This window comes from Drosophila navojoa, chromosome 3 (assembly GCF_054131105.1).
Source record: "Drosophila navojoa isolate 15081-1374.11 chromosome 3, UAZ_NAV_1.0, whole genome shotgun sequence".
In the NCBI taxonomy this organism is placed as follows: domain Eukaryota; kingdom Metazoa; phylum Arthropoda; class Insecta; order Diptera; family Drosophilidae; genus Drosophila; species Drosophila navojoa.
This window is the reverse complement of record NC_142891.1, coordinates 22,027,958-22,051,015: the sequence shown is the minus strand read 5'-3', so window position 1 is coordinate 22,051,015 and position 23,058 is coordinate 22,027,958. Positions and strand designations below refer to the sequence as shown.

Here is a 23,058-nt window from a genome sequence, read left to right as displayed (position 1 = left end):
GGAAGATATGTAGTCTAAAATCACCTGCCCATTCATTTACCTTTGATACCCAACAACAACTATGAGAGCTCGTATGCATTCTTTCATTTAGCATAAATATCACTAAGAAGTCCTAATGTTTCTTATAGAAAACTCTTTTTATTCTTTTTATTTTAATAAAAATAGATTCAATTTGAAGTATTTTATAGTTTCATAGCGAAAATTACAAATTTAAATTTTTTTAAAATATATAATTTTTTTAATGTGTGCATTTTATTTTGTTTTTAAATCTCATATAAAGCTTAGTGAAATTTCAAGTAGCATTTAGCTTGTATAAAAGAAACAAATTGCTTATGTTTTTTGGCTTACGGACTTCACATGATATTAAATTATGTTTTCTTTTATCACATATCCCATAAGCGTTTTTTATGGCCACCTCAAATTTCAATTTATAATTTTATGCTGCCGTTGAACTTTTTTAGTTGAAGATGAGACAAAACCAGACGCAGACTCAGACACAGACACAGACTAAATTAAGAAATTAAAGTGAGGCCACGGGGCACAATAAACAAAAAAGTTGAGATCCCGAAAAAGAGAGTGAAAAACTTTTGCGAAATTGTTGACAATAAAAATTATTAAAAATGCGTTAAGGTATTTACAAAAATGATGCCGCAGAGGCTCGCCGTCATAAACTTGGCTCTCAGCTTATTTTGCCTAAGCAAGCGGTATGGCTGAGAAATGCTTCGCTCTCTGCGCTGACACCACTTCAAAGGGCATAAAACGGCAGCTAACTTCAACCGAAAATATACAAACACACAGAAATAACAAACAAATCCCGGAGTCAGAGAACTCAGCGTTCCATTTTTTTTTTCTCTTTTTGCGCCCAAGTTGTCCCGCGGAGTCTCGAATTGAGCCACTCGTCGGCGCCCAATAATAAAATTGATGCTGTATATAAAATGTATATTTTCAAGTGTTCGTTTCTGTTTCCAAAGTTTTTTATTTTTCTGGGTTTTTATTGAAGTATATTTGGCTAGCTAATTAAATGCCATTCGGTTTGTCCTCACAGTAATTCGTATCAAATATTTATGCGTCGCTTAATCAGCGCAACAAATAGTCCTCTGACTGACGCCTGCTCCTCGTCAAGCCATCAGCAGCATCTCTAGAGGCTTAATTTTCTCTTGCTTTTTGTTTATTTAAACATTAAATGCGCTGAGATTTGATTAGCGTCGTGTGTTTATTTTCATATCAATGGGAGCAGCGTGAATGGATCAGCGAAATGTCGATTTTCGTACATCATTTTATTGCGAGTGTCTTAAAAGTAGACGACGTTGTGATATCCTGCAAACAGAAAATTTATTCAATTATTAATATCGCTTTATGATACAGAAATATTATTTTTGAAATATTTTTTCTTTCATATTTATCACACATAGATTTATTTATTTTTTAAGTAGTTTACCTTTCAGAATATAATTTCTTTCCAATTTGAACTGCATTTAATGCAGAGCAACCCTATGCTCAGCAAATTTACAGGGTATTTGTGTAATGCGTTCGGGTCGCATTTTATTTGCTTTAGCCTGAGTGCTCCCATCACATTTTCTGTAGCTCGCCTTTTGCCTTTTATGTGGCCAGTTGAATTAAAATTATATATTTATAGCCACACATACATACATATATGTATTTATATAATTATATGTAGCAACGTGTAAGAGCTACACCAGTGGATCTCTGTAATTTTCTTGCAATTAAATATGTAGCAGCGTTTCGCATTAATAAATTGATTCTTAATTAAAAAGCCCGAGCTGAAAGCTGCGCGGTCGAAGGTTTTATCATATACAAACCCTTTTTTAACAATTTTTTAAATTCATCAAAGAATATGTGCTATGTTTTTGTATCATGAAAGGGTATTAGATATTATTTTCTAATTAAATCTGAATATATTTTTTCTTAAATAAGAATGATCAGCAAATGGGAAAAGTTGATTTTTTTGTGGACTTTAATAATATCTATTTATTGGCAAATCTATTTCTCGGAATGTCAATTCAGATCTTATATTTTACATTTCTAAGGGCTTGTCACTTCACTCTATTCTATGATATTTCTCGATAAAACATAAATTGCCAAAATCCATCTGTGTAAATACCGTTGAGCATCGCGTCGCCTAGGTACCTTTTAAACAGCTCTTGAATGGGATAATCGGCGATATCAATAATGCATTAACTTTGCCATTACATGTTCTTGTGTGTGTCAATTGCATAAAGGCTGTCGCTCGGCGAAAGGTTCGATACTCGACAATATCGCCTGAAGGGTGACAAAAGCATTCCGCTGACAACTGGCGGCAAGCGCCAGTTTGTTGCCAACTGTCAGCTCGTTGTCCAAATGACAAATGGGCGCATTTGCCTTTTGTCAGGCAGCGCCATAGATACGATGGAATCGCGGCGAGCGGCCGTAAAAATAAAAGCTGGCAAATAAACTGTGCGGGAGCAGTAGGCAAACAACAACAACAACAGCAACAGTAAAAGCAAAACAAAAGCAGAAGCTGAAGCAAAAGCTGCTTTTATGCCACACACGTTGCAAGGCGCGACGCGTCGCTCCGCGTCGAGAGTGAAAAATCGGGGCATATATTTATTTATTTCTGCACGACGCCAAAAAAAAAAAAAAAAAAAATGATAGAAAAAATTGTCAACACGGATCAATATTAACGACGAGAGCGTGAACAAGTTTTGGCTGCCAGACGGGTAACATCGCCATCCGCATCGTCATTGTCATCCTCATCAGATCTGTGATAAAACCTTGCGATTCGCGCATAAAAGAGCAGCGTTTTCTATCTTAAAGTATTATATTTCTGCACATAATCATAATACGCTCAGTCTGAGTTTTTGTTGTTTTTACTCTTGGTGTTTGTGTTCTGCGTGAACTGCGTGAGCTACAAAAATCGAAAATCAAGCAATCAACAAAATTGTTGTGCGTTTCCACTTCATTGGTCGGGTTCAACTGCTCTGCAAATTTGTTTGCCCTAAGTCGAATTTTACTGTTTAATATAAATATGGGAATTGAAATTAGAAATGGTATTTAAAGAAAACAAAGGAAGTACTATTTGTATATATGAATTAATATTTTTTACTAGCTCAAACATAGTCAAGAGTAGAAATCATATATTAAAACAATGAATATATAAAATAATTAAATAGTAAAACATATTTATTGATAATATAGGTTTATATATTATTAGTATACGTACTTTACTAATATTAAATTATGTTTTATTTATTTATAGTTCTTTAGATAAATGTTTTTTTTTTTATTTATTATATTTTATTATATATCTTTTTATTCGCCATATTTTTGCTGTTTATGATAAAAAGCCTGCATGGTCTTCATAGCCTTCTATGTCGTTCTGCTGCTCAATGTATTCTAATCTGTATGCCTGTCTGAAGTGATGTAGTGAAGCTACTGCTGTATGCATTTCATTTGCTCTAAGCTCGTGTGGAAATAAGAATATCAAATATGACGCAAAGTGAATACATAATGGTGCGAAGATAGTTAACCATTCTGCTTTACTGATAAGCTTCCTCAACTTAATCTTCTCCATCGAGCTATCGCATATACATATTTACTCTTGCTGAATTTATACGCACATATAGCATGGTAAAACATATTCTGATATGTTCCTTCGTTATTCGTTTGCTCAAAGTGCTTTTCTGTCTACCACTCGACTCTCTTGATAAACAAATTTTAGCTGCGCTGACGACTTAAAACCAATAAATAGTAATTTAATTAAGCTCAGTCAGCTAAAGCATTTAATTCGATCGTCCCAATGGAGACGTGTAAAGAAAAACTCTTCGGCTTCTAACACATCACACAAATGCAAGTAAACACAATTTTTTTTTATTAATTAATTATTTTTGTATTCGTAAGAGCTTGTTAACTTTTTTTATTCATATAAAATGTTTACAGATATATTATATATATTTTCATATTAATTACCAGACAAGAAGATATTGAGGGTGGTGGCTTCTAGTCGTCATATTTATTGGCTCTCATGAAACAGAGTCTACAAAGTCTTCCAGCAAGGCGTAAAGCACTGAGTATAGTTGTGTCAATTCAGAATAGTTATAAAAAGAGCTAATCTCTTCCGAATCACTTCTATGCGCAAACACTTGTGTCAACAACAAACAATAAAAAATATATTAACTTTGCCATCCCCGCAGAAGAATAAAAAATCCAACTCCTTTGTGACGATTTCTCTCTTTGCCCTCGCCCAACTTAGTTTTGGCTTTGCTCAGCTCTGCTTGCTAATCAAACAAAACAAAGCGATCAAAATGAACAATTTTTGTATGGCAAGCGCACTCCAATGCGAATTAGAGCAGCGCACATTGAGTATACGCAGCGTGTGTGTCGAGCTCAAAGCTTTGACTCTGTCTGGTCGCTCAGACGTGGTGCACTAATTGCATGACAGACAACTTAAAATTTATAAAACTCAATTTGCTAATTGCTATCAAAATAATGAAGTCTACTTGTGTCTACTTGTGTCTGGCTGATGGGTCTGCCAAGGGGCCGCTGCTGCCGCTGCAGCTGCAGCTGATGCTGATTGCAACCATCAAGTATCATTCGAGTAATTTAAAGTGCACTCGCCCTGACCAGAGAGCGGATGCTGCTGCAGCAGAAGCCAGCTGAAGTTACTGCAGCAATAAAATCAAGCAAGTAGCTGCAATGGCAGCAACACCAACTGCAACAACAACAACAACAACAATATGCTGCTAGAGCTGGCCAAAAGTTTGCTGCACACGCCGAGTCATACAAATAAAAGTTCAGCTGCAGCTTATGCAAGCCAAAAGTTCACCCTTTGCCATATACACTTGAGGTGTTTGCTCACAACTTTGCTCTCTCTTTCTCTCTCTCCCTCTCTCTCTCTCTCTCTTTTATTTTCTGTTTGCAGCTATCGTTGCCCCTACATATATATATACATATATATGCTTTATTTTTTCTTCTTCTTGGCCCGCTGGCATTGTCCATTTATGTCTTGTTAAGACTTTTATATGCTTAAGTCCATATTTAGTTTTATTTCCTGCAAGTTTCCTAAACTGCTCTGCTAACTAATCCCAAATCCGTTGCGAGCTGCATCTAATACTTTAAACGCTGCAACAACAACTGCCCGCAACTACAGACGCTCCATCAACTCCCTTGTTTGATTAATTCTCTGCAAAAGTTTCAATGTAAACTTTAGCATACTTTGTACGCAATTTCGAACGTGAGAGCGAAGAGACTGTTGTGAAGGAGGAGGAAGCACGTGAGAAAGGGCAATGCGGTTCTATTGTATTGATTGGAGAGGGGATTTATATATTAGCTTTGATGACTCTGAAACATATTTGCTTTGTGCAAGAGCGAAAATTAAGGGAAACGCTTGCATGTTTACTGAATTGAAGACTTCAACAATGCTTAAAGGGAGCAGTCATTGTGGGATATTAAATAATACTAAAATTATTTTCTACAGCTTCAATGGAGGCAAGTCTAAGAATAACTGTAGCATATCTCTTACGACAATCGCCCAGTCCTTGAATAATCTAATGACATATTATTTACAACATCCAGGCACAAATATCAAAATTTAAATTTGTTTTTCGCCCCAGGCCATAAGTCAAGAGAAAAACTGTCTAATTGGCTATAAATTACAAAGCTCATGCTTCTCATACGTAGGCGCAAATAATAATAAAAATCATAGAAATTTCAGTTTCTGTGCGCTAATTTGATCTAAATTCACGAACTCATTAACTTAAAATATGCGCAATGGCAATTTGATTAGGGTAATTTGCTGTTGATCCTACGCGACGCAATGCCAATGTCGCACAAGCACACGCACACATAGACAGGCACGCACACAGACAAGCACAACAATGGAAATGTGTGTCTCAACATGCTCTGGAACATATAATCTTTGGTGTAATTTGTTGATGGCTGTGCGGCGTTTATGTTAAATTAATATGCAGCGGCAGCCGGAAGGCAAATTACATCAATAAATTAAGCGCCAACGATGGGCAGAGAGGCTCCGCCAAATTTTTGGGGGCACAAAGTTAACAGACTTGTCTTTGCCAAAATTATGAACAATTTCCTAGCCGGAAAAGTTTCACGTTTCGCGCTGCGATGTCTTTGCACTTTGAATAATTGGTCTAACTGTTATATTTAACTCGCTCTTAGCTCACTCTCCATAAATGAAGAGATAGGTAGGACGTAGAACAGGAGAGGGAAGAGTAGTAGCGGCGTCTGGCATCCCATTGCCCTCGAGCACGTTACGTGTTCGGTTGCCTTAAATGCCAAAAAATCTTTTGTGGACCCACTCGAATGTCTGCGTCGCATTTCCCACAAAATCGTCGCTAATTTTCACCGAACGAATTTAATTTGCCGCCCGCCAGGCAATTCAATTCTCCTATTTGCCATCTCACTCACAGACCACTTCGTTCTCTCTCTCTCTCTCTCTCTCTCTCTCTCTCTCTCTCTCTCTCTCTCTCTCGCTCTCGCTCTCGCTCATTCCCATTCTCAGTTTCACCTTTTTTTTTTGCGAATTTTTGCATTTGTGCGTGGCAAACGCACCTTTGTTGGCTTGCCCGGCTGGGCGTGTCCTTCAAGTTGTGCCAAAGTATTGTTCCATTTTGCACTCAAGCATGGAGCTTGCTTGGCTGAAAATGCCGTTCCAGAAGTTTTTAAACCATAAATATATTAAAGAATTGCCCAAGAAAAATGGGAAAACTATACTTTCAACATAATTATAATTTTTATAAAAAATAAATTATTTACATACATATTAAAGAAATTTGGAAACTTAAACAAATTATATATGTTTAAAAGAAAATTTTAAAAATATATATAAATGTTTGTTTAAATACTATATATCAGAAATATATAAATAAAAATCTACTGAAGGGTTTTCCCAATATTTTTATAAAAATATAATTAATAATTATAAAAAAAATGGTCTTCAAAAATTTTTTTTTTTATCATTTTATTATTTATTATTTATTTTTTTTTATTATTTATTATTTATTAAAATATTTTTTGGTTAAATTCATTACTTGATAAAATACCATTTACATTTTTTAAATTATTTAAACTATTTAATTTTTTAAACTTTTAATTTATCGTGTGTTAAGCAATATTTTTTTACTTTATTTATCAACTAACCTGCATTTCATTGCAAAATACATTGCCAGACTCTCTGTTTATTGGACACACATGATCAAGATAAATATATATATAGTAGTGCACAAAAAAACTAATATACCCTTAGCAATTGAATGAAAAACTAACAAACAAAATGGAAGAGAGACAGAGAGAGAGAGAGAGAGAGAGAGAAATGTCCAGATAGTCACACAGAAAGAAAGAGAAAGAGAGAGAGAGGGACTCTGAGTAGGAGAGGGCAACAGCCTTGTCAGCTAAACCGATTGGAGCAGGTGCAGCATTGGGAGCTGCCACAAGGCAACCAAACCAAACCAAACGAAAGCGTAAGAAAAGCCAGCTGGGAGAGCACAATACATTCCACACAATGTCGGCAAATGTAAGAGTGTTTGTGTTTGTCGCCTGTGAATTCGGCGAACGAAATACAATTTTTGGGCAAAGTGTAGCGGAAGCATTGTGGTAAATACTTTAAATTTAATACAAGTGGCAGGCAAGTGCGCACAAGGATACTTCGGCATGTCCTTTGCCGCGTACGGCCAGCCATCGGCTGCCTTTGGCCGCTGGCCCGGAAAGTGTTTGGCCAATATTTTCATAATTAATGGCATGTGCCATTCAGTGGCATGGCGTGGCATGCCAGCGCCTGTTCTGGCCTGCCCTGGCCTGGCTCTTGCATGTGCGACAGCAACAAAATAATTGCAAACTGAGGTGCGATGGCATTGCGGTCGGCCTGAATGTGAGGAACTATATGAACAGCAATGGCCAGCAATGGCCACGGCCAATGCCTGTTTAATTGTGTGCGCGCCTCGGACTTTGGAAAACAAAGGCTTAACTGTAGTTATTCATAAGGCGATTAATTCGCAGACAAATGAAGGCAGTTCAACCTTACTTACGTCTTTTGCCAGAGAAAGAAATGTCAACATGAATATTAATTTTATTTAAATGTGCAGGTGAACTGAAAGGGTTGAGGTTAATGTCTGGAGAGCAAAAGAAAATTGTATAAAAATTAATATTGCATATTAAATAAAAATAACAAATTAATATTTGAATGTTGAATAAAAAAATAAAATAAATAAATCATAATCAATTTAAAAAAAAAATAAATAAATAAAATAAAATGCAAACAATTTTATATATTAATAATTGAATACAGCCAAAATCAAATTAATAAAAAACGTTTTCTAAAATCAATAAAATTGTAAATGATATTAAGTTTGAGAGCTGTTCCTAAATCAAGTGAAATCGTACGTATTATAAATTTATAACATTTTTTCACGAAATATGCCAACAAATTGTAAGACTTCGTCAGACAACTCCGACATTTAGATAGAGGAAGCATAAATTAGTAAATTGTGAAAAATTTGGAACCTTTAAGCTGACTTTAAATTTGAAATACCAAAGAAAAGCATGAACATGATAATTGATAATAATGATTAAACGAATAGTATCAGACTCAACCACACTAAGCAGTTGACTCTCGACAAAGTATTAAGAGCTTAAGTACTCGAAAGAGCTTTTCTGCTACTTAAGCCGCAAAATATGCAACTTAAATTATTAGAATAGCAATTATCTGAATAAATTTATCCGACATTAATTGCGAATAATCGTGTCTTCATTAGACGGCTATTTAAAGTTTCAATTACGCGCAGAATGCGCTATTTATAATAATAATAATAATAAGTGAGAGAAAGAGCAGCAGAACAAGACCGAGTTTAAGCTGGTTTTAAATAATTTCATTCGAAGGTTATTAAAATTTCATAATTGCCTTAAATGGCTGCTGGCTGAGCAGAGCTCACAAAGAGCCCCCACCACACACTCACACACTTAACCAGCGCTTACAACGAATATAACAGTAACCACAACATCCGAGACGAAGGACGAAGGACGAAAGACGACGGAACGAGCATAACGGCCAACTCAGGCATCGTTGTCGCTTATCTATGTGCATAAGTTATGAGCAGCCTCGGTCGGATGCGCCTTGTTAAGGCGTGTTCAGTGTCACGCCGAGACGTGCCCTGGGCAAACACTGCCAACCTGTGCCGCCTCCACTCCCCTGCTCTGCCCACCTCTACCCTACCCCGCTATGCTTCTTGTCAATCGCGAACTCTGGCCACGGTCAGCGCTCGCTGTCAATTTGCCGAAGCATTTCACGTGGCATTGCGTTCAGCTGTATAAAATTTTGCATATTTAAACGCAACGAACGTAGCGAAATAAAATGTTAACTTGCAAAAGGGAATACATTAACACATCTTTACAATTAAGGACATCAAGGATCAACAGCAGCAGCAGCAGCAGAAGCAGGCAGGCAGGCAGGCAGTCTCAGTCAAGCCGAGTCAGCTCAAGTCCCCAATGCACTTACGAGCTGCTCGAGTCCTGTGTGGGTCTCTGTGCGAATGCCATTCGGCTGAGGCTGGCTCAAGCTGTGCACGGCGCAAAGCCATATAAAATTTAACATACAAAGTGGGCCGCAACGGGGCGTGGCCGGGCAGAGCCGCCCGCATTACATCGAGTCGATTCAAGTGACCACAAAACGAGTCGCCTGCACTTACAGAGAGGCCCAACCAGCCCAGCCAAGCCTAGCCAAGCACTGCCACTCCCACTGCATCTGCAGTTAAAGGACTCACTCTGACCGCATCACAAACTGCAAACATTGTGGATACGGGATTCTATAGATACGTTTTGGGCACTGCATAGGCATATTGGCAGGGGCTTAGGAATCTTTTGGTTGTACGCAGCCACACAGCTAGGCCTGCATCCAAAAATTGTTGCGTTTCGCTAGTTGAGTTAATTTTGTTGGGTTCAAGGAAAATTTCTATATGCAGAGTCTGAGCAGTTGCTTATTGCTTTAATGTTTTTCACTAATATGAATGGGCATGAGTATTAAACAATTATTGGTAGAGATATTTTTAGTATTACTAAATTATTGTTAAGGAATTAAATGTATATATATGTCGTATCAGTGCTGGCAATTCGTGTTAATCGATTGATTTGGTATTTTATTAAATTAAAGGATGTATTGAGAGAGAGAACTATCGCTGTTGCTGAACATGGTCCCGGCTGTCGGTGGGTTCAATTATTATCTCTAATCTTCTTTAGATTTTAGGGTGTAAGTTTGACATTGGGGTTGCGATCCTTGGGTCTCTTTTAGCTAGGGGACTTACCCTCAGTAAAAGAAATATTTAAATATTTTTCAAGAATTTTTCTTTTTCATTGGCAATAAGAACCTATCCTAGATCGTTTTTTATGCTTACCTAGATTTTAAGTTTTTTCTACAATTCTTTCAAAAAACTATTTTAATTTCTAAAAATGCTTCGTTCTTCATATGAAATGTGAAAAAGCAATTTGTTTAATTTGCTGGTAGTTAGCAGCTCGTACATAGTTTTCATTAGAACTAAGCTATTTTGGCTTGCATTTCGAAGTTTCGGCTTAGACTTAGACCACAGCAGCCGCAAGTGCTAAATTGTCAACTAAAGGCCAACTCGCTTGCCAGCAAACAAATTCAATTAATGCAAAAGAACCTAAACGTAATGCGAGCCAAAAATATTCCCATATTCGTTTGCATCTTGTGTGTGTGCATGTGTGTGTGTGTGTGGCGGGAGTATGTGTATCTACATGTGTGTGTGTGTGTGAGCGTGTGCATGTGTCCAGCATATCGAACAAAGTTGGCTGCCAGTCTGCTTGGCTGACCATTTTGGCTATCTCCGGTCAGTCTCAGTGTCTGTGTGGCGGGTGCCAGGCCATCGATTGGCATTGCCAATGGCCACAAAACTTTGTTTACCGTTGCTTCGACATTTTGCAATCAGTTGAGGGCAAAACTTTGCAGCAATATTTATGTCCCTTACATACTTAAAAAGCACTCTCTCGCTCTTTCTCTCGCTCTCTGTATACATAACAGTTAGCACTTTCTAATGCATTTGTGACCTCAATATTTTCGAAATTTTTGGCTCCTTTTTGTTGGCAACGCTGTTTGGCCAGAATCTGCATAGTGTAAAAATAATTTAACTTTGATTTAAGTTTAGAATTTCATTTGGCTTTAAACAACATGTACGGCTGTTACTCTAGCAAAAAAAAGCAGCTGTTTTACCTATTTCTTTCCCTATTTTTTTTTTTTTCCATTCGAAAAGCCAACTTTGATGGATGGCTGGAAGCGGTTTGGCCACTTCTAATGCAGCACACTTCCGATTCGTTTGCCCTGGCCAACAGAACTTTTCAATTAGTAATTTAAATCATAATACTACTAGCAGACTCTGTGCCTCTCCCTACTCCCTCCTCCCTCCTCCCTCCTCTCTTCTATTTTCCGCAAATTTGCCAAAAATGCAACAAAATTTCGCTGTTTGTTATTTTCAGCTGCTGTTTTATTTGCTTATTTGCGGAAATATTGCGCTGCACTGCAATCGAAATAAATTCTATTGGGGTCACACGCAGACAAACGCAATTTCGCTGCGTGTGTGTGTGTTTGTGTTTTTTTTTTTTTTTATAAAACTTGAAAACTAGCGGCAAAAATGTCAATGTATAAATTATATAAATAATTAGCCACTAATCGAATAAGCCCATCACGCTACAGGGATTTGTTCCAGAATCTATAAAAATATTTTGAGATGAAACACATTTTTGCATATTTTAAATGCAAATGCATAAAGTTAATGATCTATGCAAATTAGAATGACATTTATGTTGTTCATCTTTGGCCAAACAATAAATTTATGATCAATATTGATGCAACTCATTTACTTTTTGGGGTAAAGCAGTAAGAATTTACCTGATTGATGTTGAGATTAATTCAATTCATATTATGTTTTTCAAAAAATTTAATTTTTGACTTGTTTTTATAATAATTATATAAAAGAATTGGAAAGATGTATCTCGTTTATTTTCTTCTTCTTTTTTTTTTTAATTTTTTCCTTTCATTCTCTCCATATTATTATTATCCACTCATCATGCTGCACATGACGCCTTGGCATTCGTAAATACATCTTCACTTTCAGCCATTCAGCAAAACTTTTGCCACTTCTCAGTTTGCAAAATATTTGCACAAATACAAAAATTCTATTTCAATTTTGGGGCCATTAGTGTCGCCGTTTAAATGCGGCTAGCAGGAGCAGTAAAAAAGTTTTGTTTTCACGCTCTGCCATTAAAAGAAAACAGTCGAAGAAAAAAAAAATGAACAGAAAATACAAAAAATGGCAAAGTAGCAGCAAAGTTTTTTTCGGTTTTGTTCCCCGCAGCTGCCACGCCTCAAAGTCCGTGTTATTTTTATTCTTTTTCCCTCCTGCGTGGCCATTTTTCAGCTGTGTGGCTGCTGCTGGTGCTGGTTTTCGCTGGCTTTGTTTGTTTGCACAAGAAAAATTAAAGGAAAATACCAGCCGTAATGAAATTGAAGGGAACACACACCACATTGACATCACCCGATCACAGTTCAATATTTATCCGGCACACGAATGCAGTGCAGCAATTGATCATGATTGAGCAAACAAGCGGAAGGAATAACATTACTGAGTTTAGCCAAGAGTTGAGGTTGTTTCCATGGCTGCCCAAAGTCTCACAAAATTGGAGTTTCTGCCGACAAAAACTTTTGCCCACACAAGTATGCAACAGTTTTTTTTTTTTGGGTACAACTTTTGTGCCACAAGTTCCGCCGCACAATGCTCTTTAATTTAATTAAAAATATATAGACATATATATTTATATACATATTTAGCTCTTTGTCTTGTTTGCCAAAAAGTTTGCTATCTAAAAAATATGACTAACGATGTGCAGCTCGTCTAGCTGTGCTAACCCAGCTCCGAATAGAAAGGCACACGCAGAGGCGGGCAGGAGCAGCAGGAGTAGCAGGCACGCTCACTAAGCCAGCTTCCATGTGGTGGTGGCTCGTTGGTGCAGCAGCGGGTCATGTGGGTCAAGTGGGTGGGTCAAGTATTAGTATTGTAAGGCTACGCAAGGGTCGGCTCACGGTCTCGCTCGGCCTTTCGGTCTCTCCATTGTTGTTGTCCTGGGCATGGGTTAAGTGGTTTTTAATGAAAGTTAGAAGCCGCTTTAATGAAACTTGTTGTTGCTAATTGTGTTACGTGGCACAGTGGGGCAGCTCATCCCGCCCACGCAATCCCTTTAAAGCCGTTTTTAGAAATTTCCGCCAGAGAAGTTCGTCCGCACTGCGGGAATATGAAACCGATTAAAAGCACTTGCAGGCGACGCATCATTAATCGTTCTGCATAATCACTTTAAGCCTTTAATGATAGCTTTTCGTTGCCCCTTTCCCCACTTTTCCTATGCAAATTCTTTTATACAATCTGCTATAAACTAAAAGCGCTGACAATGAACAGTGCAAAAGGCCATGCATAATTTTTGGGCGTTCGCTTTGTTCGCTTTAATATTCGTTTGCTTTCATGGGTATTATGGAGTCCAGTCGACAGTTGTAAATATATAAATATATATTTTTCTTTCATTTCCATCTGGCTCTATCTCACTCTGTCCCTATCTCTGTCTCTGCCTCTGTCGCAGTCGCTGTCTCTTTGTCTCTCGCTTTGCATTGCGCGCTTTTTTGTTGCCATTTTTTCAGTTGATTTCCTGAACCCTGGCTTCCTGATCGGAATTCTGTATTTCCGTTACGTCCATTACGCTCTTAAATGCGAACTCGCCTTTGTTGTTGCCTCCATTTTAGCTCTCTTTCTCTCATATTTTTTTTTGTTTTCGTTAACTTCCCACATTTATTATTGTTGCCGCTGCTGGCTTGCTAAGCAGCTGGCATTGGCTGGCGCTGGAAACACTAGAAATTGAATTTTCCTGCGGGAAATTTCAAATTATTTTAAGCCAGCACACACCAAAAAACTGTTGAAATTATCTGAAAGAAAAAATTTGTGCAGGTAACGGAAATTACCGCTGCTTTGATTAAGCCAGTTATTATTTAAGGGTTATTTATTTAGTAGCTCATTAAATATGAGTGGCTCATTTTCGAGAGCCATACTCTGCTAGCTCTGGCGATTCTAAATAATCATTTTTGCATTTTTTTGTATGTGCGGCATAATGAGTTACTGAATAATTGAGCTTTATGTAAATATAGGCAACAAAAAACTAAAAATAGGCCAATACAGGCTGCCAGTTTAAGCTAAATATTACCAGCTATATTTCTATTTAATGGCCACTTGAAGTTCTTGGCTTACTCTTCAAGATCAAGCTCAAGGACTGTAAATTAAAGCCAAGTTTTGTTGATATTCCTTGAAAATAATTCATAAAACATCAACATAACATATTAAGCCTATAATTTGGCATGTAGGAATTTGTACTAAATCTCATCATAAATGGGTAGCCCACAGTATATATAATCATGCTACTGAGTCTTAGAGTCTAAGAATCTGCTTATACTTTGCATTCATCAAATTTTCCTGGTCTTAGACTCTCTCACAACTCTTCTAAGAGTTAGCTTACTTTCTTTACCTCTTTCTCTCACACTCATTCTCTCTCTCTCTATCTCACACTCTATCTAGCTCTATGTTTCCTCCCTCTCTCTCTCTCTCTCTCTCTCTTTCTTTATTTGACATCCTTTCCCAGCCTCTTAACGCTCACCCAAGCTGACAATGTCATAATTTAGAGCCAAATGAATTTACTCTGCTGTTGTAGTACAACATGCGGTGTATGAGAATAATGCCCACATACAGCTTGCTATTGCTCTCACCTGGCTTGCGGCTAACGGTTTTCATTCCCAGCTGATTTCCTTTCCTGTTTAATATGCCCAACGCTTGGGCTCAACGCACAGTGATTTTAATTAACATTTCTGATTTTGTGGCTTAGCTGCCTGTCGCTGTCTCTCCATGTGTGTGTGTGTGTGTGTGTGTGTGAGGGCTGTGTAGGTGTGTTAGCGAGTTTATTAGCACACCTGTGCACAGTGGTGACACATACCTTGAGTCGATGTGCCGTCACTTTGGCTTTGGCTCCTGTCTGCGGCTTGCCCTTAAACTTCGTAATTAATTGAATTGCTGCTTGTTTAATTAGCTGTGCAGGGTTTTTATGATTAAGTTTTTGTTAACAGTTGAGATCATAATTAAACTTAATTAATGTACTTTGAACACCAATTCTTATCATTGCAGCTATAAACGCTACAAGTAGCTCCTGGCCGAAATATATTCTATAATTAGGTAAGTGACAAAGCATGGCGACAAGTCAACAAAATAATCTTGAATTGCTTGTGATATGGATGTAATGAAAACGGAAAATACAATATAGACGATAATGATAGATGATAATAATATTAAGGGATTCAACACTTTACTTCCATATATCTATTATTGTTATAATTTATAATTGAAATTCTCGTTATATCTTGAGCGAATCCCTTAACGAATATCGATAGATAGAAATGGTAAACACCTTACCTATACCTTGGGTATCCTTAAATAGCTAAAATACATATTCTATAAGGAGGAATCATAAAAGCTCTGTTGGGACTTGAGCTGGTTTCAGGCAACATAATTAGAAATGTAATATATACAACAAATAGCTAAATATAATTGACACATACATACATGCTTTTGATATAATGGCAGGTCCTGCTTAATCCCTCCTATTGCCTGTTTGCCTCTAAAGGACCCGAATGATATTTCTGCAAAGCAAATCTACTTATTGCAGATTATATCTAGTTGGCTTACACATAGTATATATGCAAACATATCTCTTCTATCTGTCTCTGTCTGTCTGTCTCTCTCTCTCTCTCTCTCTCTCTCTCTCTCTCTCTCTCTCTCTCTCGCTCTCTCTCTCTCTCTATCTATATGTTCATTAACTGCTTATACAGATTTTCGAGAGAGTTCCCGTTCAGCTGATGGATTTCATTGCTTTGACAGCAGCACTCAAACATCAATCAAAGCAATTTTCGAAAAATTCCATGTATTCCAATTTTTTCATTTTTGGATTGATTTATTTATGTTGTTGTTTTGGTTATTTTCCTCTAGCTGGCTTTTATTTGATGAGCATGATATATGCGTTCGCTTTGTGTGGAGCTTTTGTTATTGAGTTCGAGGCGTGTGTTTCCGTTTTCATTGTTTTATGAATATTTTGTATTTTATGGTTTTCGAAAAATTTAAATGCTGCTCTATCTCCATAGATCTCGGCTTATCCAATTCCATCGATGGGTTACTTAGTCAGCAGCAAAAAAAAAAAATAGGTTTCTGGCTGTAAATCATCCGAGTCGATGCTTGGCAAACATTTGCTGACCATAGCTCAAAGGCAAAAGGCAGTAGACATAAAAATGAATATGGAATCTAATACGAAAGGGCACAGAACAGCTGCAGGCCAGCAATCCGATTCGTGTGCATGTGTGTGTTGATATGTTTGTGTGTGTTGATATCCTTAATCAGAGTTGTGTAGCAGAAATCAAATTATGAGTGCGCCTATACATAACACCAGGAGACATATGCACATAAGTGTGCCACAAGAAATCAACTGCTACAGTGCAGCAGCCGAAGGAGTCCAGCCCGACTGCTTGGCTAACTGATGAAGTTGATAATGCTGAAAGGAAGCAGATAAAATGAATGCCAAAGACGCAACGAGCCGTGGCGAAGGCAGCAGCAAAAATAAATTATGAAAAGAATGTTTCACGCATGTGCATAAGAAAACGGGCGTCAGTCCTTGCTCCAGCTCCAGCTCCAGCTCCAGCTACACACATATACATAAACATGTATATGTATTTATGTATGGCTTTATGTGTATGTGTGCTTAATTAATTTGATTTCATACATTCAAGTCAAGGAAATGTAAAGAACTTGAGCAAAAGGCAGTTAAATTAATTGAGAAGCAGCCCAAAAATAAAAAGAAAGGAAGAAAAATTCCGCGATTGCAACACATACATAATTCTCCAAACGGAAATGCTGTGCGCGCTTGTGTGTGTATGTGTGTGTGTGAGTGAGTGGGAAAACTCATTGAACTTGCAGCAAAAACAAAAGCAACGACAGCTTTGCCGTTGTTGGCCCGAACCATGTCGACATTGGTAATAAAGCGCTCAGTAGCAGCTCGCATATCCTGCCTGGGCCACATCCTTCTCTCTCCCTTCCTCTATGTGTGTGTGTGTGTGTGCTGGTGTCAGCTAGTGTGTGCCTCAAACGAGGTTAAGAGCTTAATGAGTGAGAGTGCTGTAGTTGACATATGATATTTTTTATGTGCCTACACAGCCTTGGGCAACAAGAGTTTGCCATTACCATGCAGTCAAGCAGCGTCCTGTCCTTACAAGGTAAATGCTAAGGTTTTAACTTAATTAGTGCATAGACTAAATGTGACATAAATTCGGTCCTCAGCATTGCTCATCGTAAAAAGAGAGAGCAACTCTGTAGCAGCTATTTGTCAAGAGATTTTCATTTAGTTCGCGCTTATTAAATTAAATGAGTCGGACTGAAACTAGTTTGCGTGAGTTGAGCTAAATAGATTTTCGTGATGCTGCAATTCCAAGGACTCCACGCTGATTAAGTTCATTCGTTCGCGTCACTATCGAAATGCAAAATGAATCAGAGAGTATAATAAATAGAAGAAATATGTATATATTTATGAATAAGAAGTAGTAAATAAAAATGAGATTAGTATCTCTGGGGCGCCCTCAGGTAATCACCGTAATGAAGAGCGAGCAAATAAGCTGATAAAAATAATACGATTTCTGCAAAGTAATTTATTTCTCTACACAATACTTGATTCATAGCAGCCTCTTCTGGGTAAGTCAGCCCGAGTGAAGCAGACTTTAGAGTGGGTGTAATTAAATAAGTAGCTTAAGGTGTAATGATTATGATTCAGCATGAGGCAAGACGCAGCAAACAGCAAATCATTGATTTCAAATTAATAATGCGAACAAAAGGAAAGGCAGGTATGTAAATATGAATACTAAATATTTTGAAAGAGAGAAATCACACTGAATTTGGTTTGTGGATTCATGAGCTATTAACATAGAAATGAGTATGCATCAATATAGCATTGCTTATGTGATATTTATATGATGGAAAAATATAGAAAAGAGTGTGATTAAATATCAGAAATAGTGAAACTAAAGTCAAAGTATCAAATATTCATACTCATCTTAAAGGAGAGTCTATCTATCTATATAGATCTATAAGCATAGCTAAAGCAAATGCATGTTGGATACGTAAGCAAGGCTTTCTTTTACTCTTCCACAATCTCAGCTCTTCGTCGTCCCATGCGTATATAGATAAACGTACGTAAGATCAGTGTATAGTTCATCTGTTTCTATACTGCATGCATATCATATGATGCGTAAGTAGTGCAGATTCTCTCTCTCTCTCTCTCTCTCTCTCTCTCACACACACACTCTCTTTCTTTTATCAGTTTCCACGTCTCGTCTGTATCTGTCAGTTCACCTGCTCGTTCTCACTTTGTGCCCTTTAATTGAAAGAGAGATAGAGATAGCAGAAATCAAGTAGATTTGTCGCCCGCCTTCTCACGTTCTCATTCACTCTCTTTCATTCTCTCTAATTCTATCCCATCTCAATTTACCTCTCAGACTCTCCTTTTCTTTTTCTCTTTATTTCTCTCTTCCACATTCTGCCACTCCCTCACTTTTCCCCACACACTCTGCATTTATATCCCAGCTGTTATTTTGCATGTCAGCTATTAAGCTTCCCCAATTTGTATGCTCCATATATCTCTCTATTTGCTCTGGTTTTATGTGTCTATGTATGTGTGCATTACCGTCTAGTGCTGAGCTCTTTGTCAATTAGTCAAAACAAGCCAAAAAGTTATGCAGTTGGCCCTGCCGTGTCCATTGCTGCTGTTTGTTTACTGCCACGTCAAGCGCCAGGGAGCGTGACAAACAACATGTAAATACCGACAGCAAACACAGACTCACACACACAAACATACCACACACACACATACACCTACCTGCAATTTGCAACAGTATTTGACATTGTTAACCGCTTCTGGCCATTGTTTAAATGGCCAGTGGTGCAGTTACTGCTGTTGTTGCTTTTGTTGCTGCTGTTTGCTGTTACTGATGTCATTAATTGATGCATTTTGCTTTTGGCTTGTTGTCTGCTCGCTGAACGCAACGTTAAGCACGCTTTTTGTTGCCACTTAGCTGAAATTTCACCTTTTACCAGATTGAATTGCAGCTGCAGCAGTATCTCGGTACACCCTCGGTGCTGCTGCTTGGGAAATCAGTTACGTTAACACGCGCTCTTGATTTATTAGTGAGACGAGGCCAAAAACCAGCAGCAGTAGCAGCAGCAGCAGCAGGAGCAGTAGCTACAGCAGGAGCAGCAGCTACAGCAGGAGCACTTTAGCCACTAACAGCTTTTGCTTAGCTAGACAGTTTTAATTAAATTTGATTTAATAATTCAGCAGCAGCCAGATTTTTAGCGCTTGCCAACTGCGTGGCTTCATGGCCTGCCAAAAATTTATGACGAAAGCGTGCTGCATATTTTACGGACAGCTCTGTCAAAGCGCGAAAAGGGCACGAAAAGGGCTCAGCGCATGCCACGCAGTGCGGCAGCAAAATTTATCTAATGAGCGACAGAGTCAAGAGCTTGAAGAAATTGAAGGAGTGAATAGCTAAGTTTTTAATATGAGCCAACTTGCGTCAATTTAGATATTTTTTGTCATAGCATGATCAGCATGAGCATATATGTAGATATAAACAATTTATTTAAAATTTATATAATTAGTTCGAATTATTTTGTATTACTTCAATTTGATTAAATTTTTTTAAATAATGGAAAAGAGAAAAAAATTAACAAAAACTAATTAAGATTTAAAATATTTAAAAAAAAATAATTAATTCGAATTAAATTTAAAAATTAATACAAAAAAAAAATAATTTATTTTTATTAATATTTAATAAAAACAAAATTATCAAATTGGAAAAAAATTTAAAAAAATAATAATAAGAATAAATTTAAAATTTTATTCATGTTCATATACATAGCTACGAAAATTAATAAAATATATTAATGTATTTTACTAAAGAAATAGAAAACTTTAAGAATATATATTCATTTGCTTATTTTTTTGTACACGACAGATTACAGATTACAGATTTATATATATATAAAAAAAAATTTGTTTACTTTTATATTGGGTTATTTTTTTTTTTTTTAATTTTATTTGAGTACTAAACTAAAAAAAAATTGGAAATTCACCTGCCATAATGCATTCGAGTTTGATAAAATGCTTATTAAACGAATTCAGCTTAAATAATCGCAAATGTTGCAGCAGCTCGCAGGCCACTCGAACTGAATGAAGTTTAACAATTAATGCCACTCGACGCGCGCTAAGTAATTAAGTGGCAAAATGCTCGAGTGTGCAACTGTGCTGCACTTGCTGCACATAATTTGACAGACAAACAGACAAATGCCACTTGCAACAATATGTGGCAACATCAACAACAACAACAACAGCAAGTGCAGAGGAAAAAGCGCAACGCATACAAACACTTAACATCAACAAGTTCATTAAAACAAGAACAAGAAAAAAATGTGGCTAAAGCAAAAAGCACTCGCTCGCTTCCATTCAGACTCAATGAACGCTTCACTTGAACTTTGTGCAAATTGTTGTTGTTGTTTGTTTTTATGCACAGACTGACTTTTTTATCTGTAAGTCAACTCATCTAGTGCACCTTGCCCCTCTATCACTCTTCGCATGATTTAACCACTTGCACACCTTCGCAATTGGCAAAAACCAACAAAGAACTACGCAAAAAATCGGAAATGATGCGGCTCATTTGTGTGCGGCCACAAAAGAGCGGCCCATGCATTCGAAATGGACAAGAAGTGGAATGTTTTGAGCATGAATTGACCGAATATTGTGTGCCCTGAAAAATTAAATTTAAAGTTTGACGTGCGCTGTTTTTATTTAAAAAATTATTTTGCTGCGATTAAGTGAAATTTAAGTGTGAGTTTAATCTATTTTTAAGAAAGTACCATTTTTGTATTCTAGCTAATATTTTAATCAATATGAAGATTATTTCATTTGAATAAAATTAATTATTATATAACTTTTTTATAAAATATAAATTATTATATAAAATCTTTAAATATTTAAGCTATATATTTATTACAAATATTCTTAAATAGTTTTTAATAGAAATTCTGATATTTAATTGATTTAGCAGTTGGACTGTAAGCAAGCAAGCTATATATTTATATATCAAAATGATTTATAAACATATTTTATCTAAGATAAACCACTTATTGGGTAGGGTTTTCGCCATTTGTAGGGCATCTGTCGGAAGCGGAAATGACGTTGCAATTGAATTGTGTGCGCATTCTATGAGCTGGAACATGCTCAAACAGTTGCCTCCTGCCGGCAGAGCGCCTCTCCCTTTTGCTCATGCTCACGTTTTGTTGCACTTTATGGCCAGCGAAGTGTGTCGATGGTAGCGAAAGTGAAACCGCTAAAAAGTTCAGAGTTGGCCCCTATTTGCTTCACTTTGTTTGGTTTTGTTTTTTTGTGTATGGGGTTTTTTTTTTTCGCTTTCTGTTAAGGCACATGCATTGTTAACAGCCATCAGGACAGCGCCCCGCCCTGCAGCCGGCGATCCGCAACACATTGCGATGCCAGCCGGAAGTTTGTGGTGGGAAATTTCATTTATGCTGACACTTGACTTGCCCTTTTGCTATGCAGCAGCAGCAGCAGCACCCTCGTCGGTCTGACTGTCTGCCTGACTGTCTGTCTGTCCCATTGGCTTTAATTTGCAGCAAATAAATAATGGAAACAGACGTTGAGTCCTGTGCCCGATTTACTGGCCATTTGCCCTTGACGGCAGCGCATGGCAATGCTACCAATTCTATTCAATTTGCTTGGCCAGCAGAGCTCGTATTATGCTTCAAGTTGTGCAGTTTTTCCATTTCCTCTGCCGAAGCAGAGTTGGGCGGAAGTGGAAACGAACTTGCCGGTAAATGCGAGGGGAGAACGGCGGGCACAGAGGTGTCGAGAGACAAAAGGGCCAGAGCGCAGAGTACTCCATTGATTTTGTTGGTCTTTTGTGGTTGTCTTAGACGTTTTAGCTTTTTATTTGTATTTTTATATGCCCTGGCACTGAGCCGTCCATCGGGCAAGTTTGCCTCTGGCGTGAACTGTGACAATTTAATTGTTTGGTAATTGTTGGCCTTTTGAAGTGGACTTTGATTTATAGCCGAATTGAATAAATGCTAGATTGTTACACTTAATCCTAATTCAATTGATTTTTGTCTTATAAATATTGAAAATAAACTTGTGAGGTAAATGTAGGTAAACTACAAGTTTAATTGACAGCTTTAAGTCTTATAATTTACAGTTTAATCTTGAGCTCCACTTTACAGCTGATTTTAGTTTTTCCTAATTGTTGGTTGAGAACTTTTTGCTTACATCTATACATTTACTTTCCTGAGTGAAGACTAACTCTTATTGATAAGTCCGAGCTTTTGAGGGCTTCGTATCACTTCACAATAAACGGCTTATTCTAGAAATCTTATCTATCATAGAAAAATTCATCTTCAGAACGTCCTACAACGCATTTTTATTTATATATTTAATTCTCTCTGAAAATTATTTGTTTAAATACATATATAATTTGTTTATTTATATATATTTTTTTTAATGAACATATTTTTGTCATTTCAATTTTTAACTTAAATTATATATATATATATATATATATATATATATATATATATATATATATATTTTTAAATATTTTATTCTCGGAAAATATTTTATTTTTTAAATTTGATTTTTAATTTAAAATATATCATTTTAATAATTTGCTCTCTGAATATATTTATTTCATTTTAAGTCAGAATTTGAATATATATATATTTATTAATATTTTAGTTTCTAAAATTTTCAAATACTTGTTGATTTTTTTTCTTATCTTTCTTTTATATTTTCTCAATTTTCTAAGTTTTAGTCTCAGCACTAAAATAATCTCGCAACTCAAGACCAACTCCTATT

General features: G+C 36.8%; 1 protein-coding gene and 1 long non-coding RNA gene across 2 annotated transcripts in view; both read left to right on the top strand.

Annotated features, from left to right (window-relative positions):
• LOC149091824 (uncharacterized) overlaps positions 1-23,058 on the top strand; it is a 151,611-nt gene that overhangs the window by 73,883 nt on the left and 54,670 nt on the right. The gene's annotated exons all lie outside the window — the stretch shown is intronic.
• Positions 1-23,058, top strand: part of rdo (leucine-rich repeat domain-containing protein reduced ocelli) — a 74,197-nt gene that overhangs the window by 3,135 nt on the left and 48,004 nt on the right. The window contains exon 2 of the mRNA XM_089257137.1: positions 15,228-15,275. The gene's annotated coding sequence lies outside the window, so the exon portion shown is untranslated. The remainder of the gene's footprint in view (positions 1-15,227; positions 15,276-23,058) is intronic.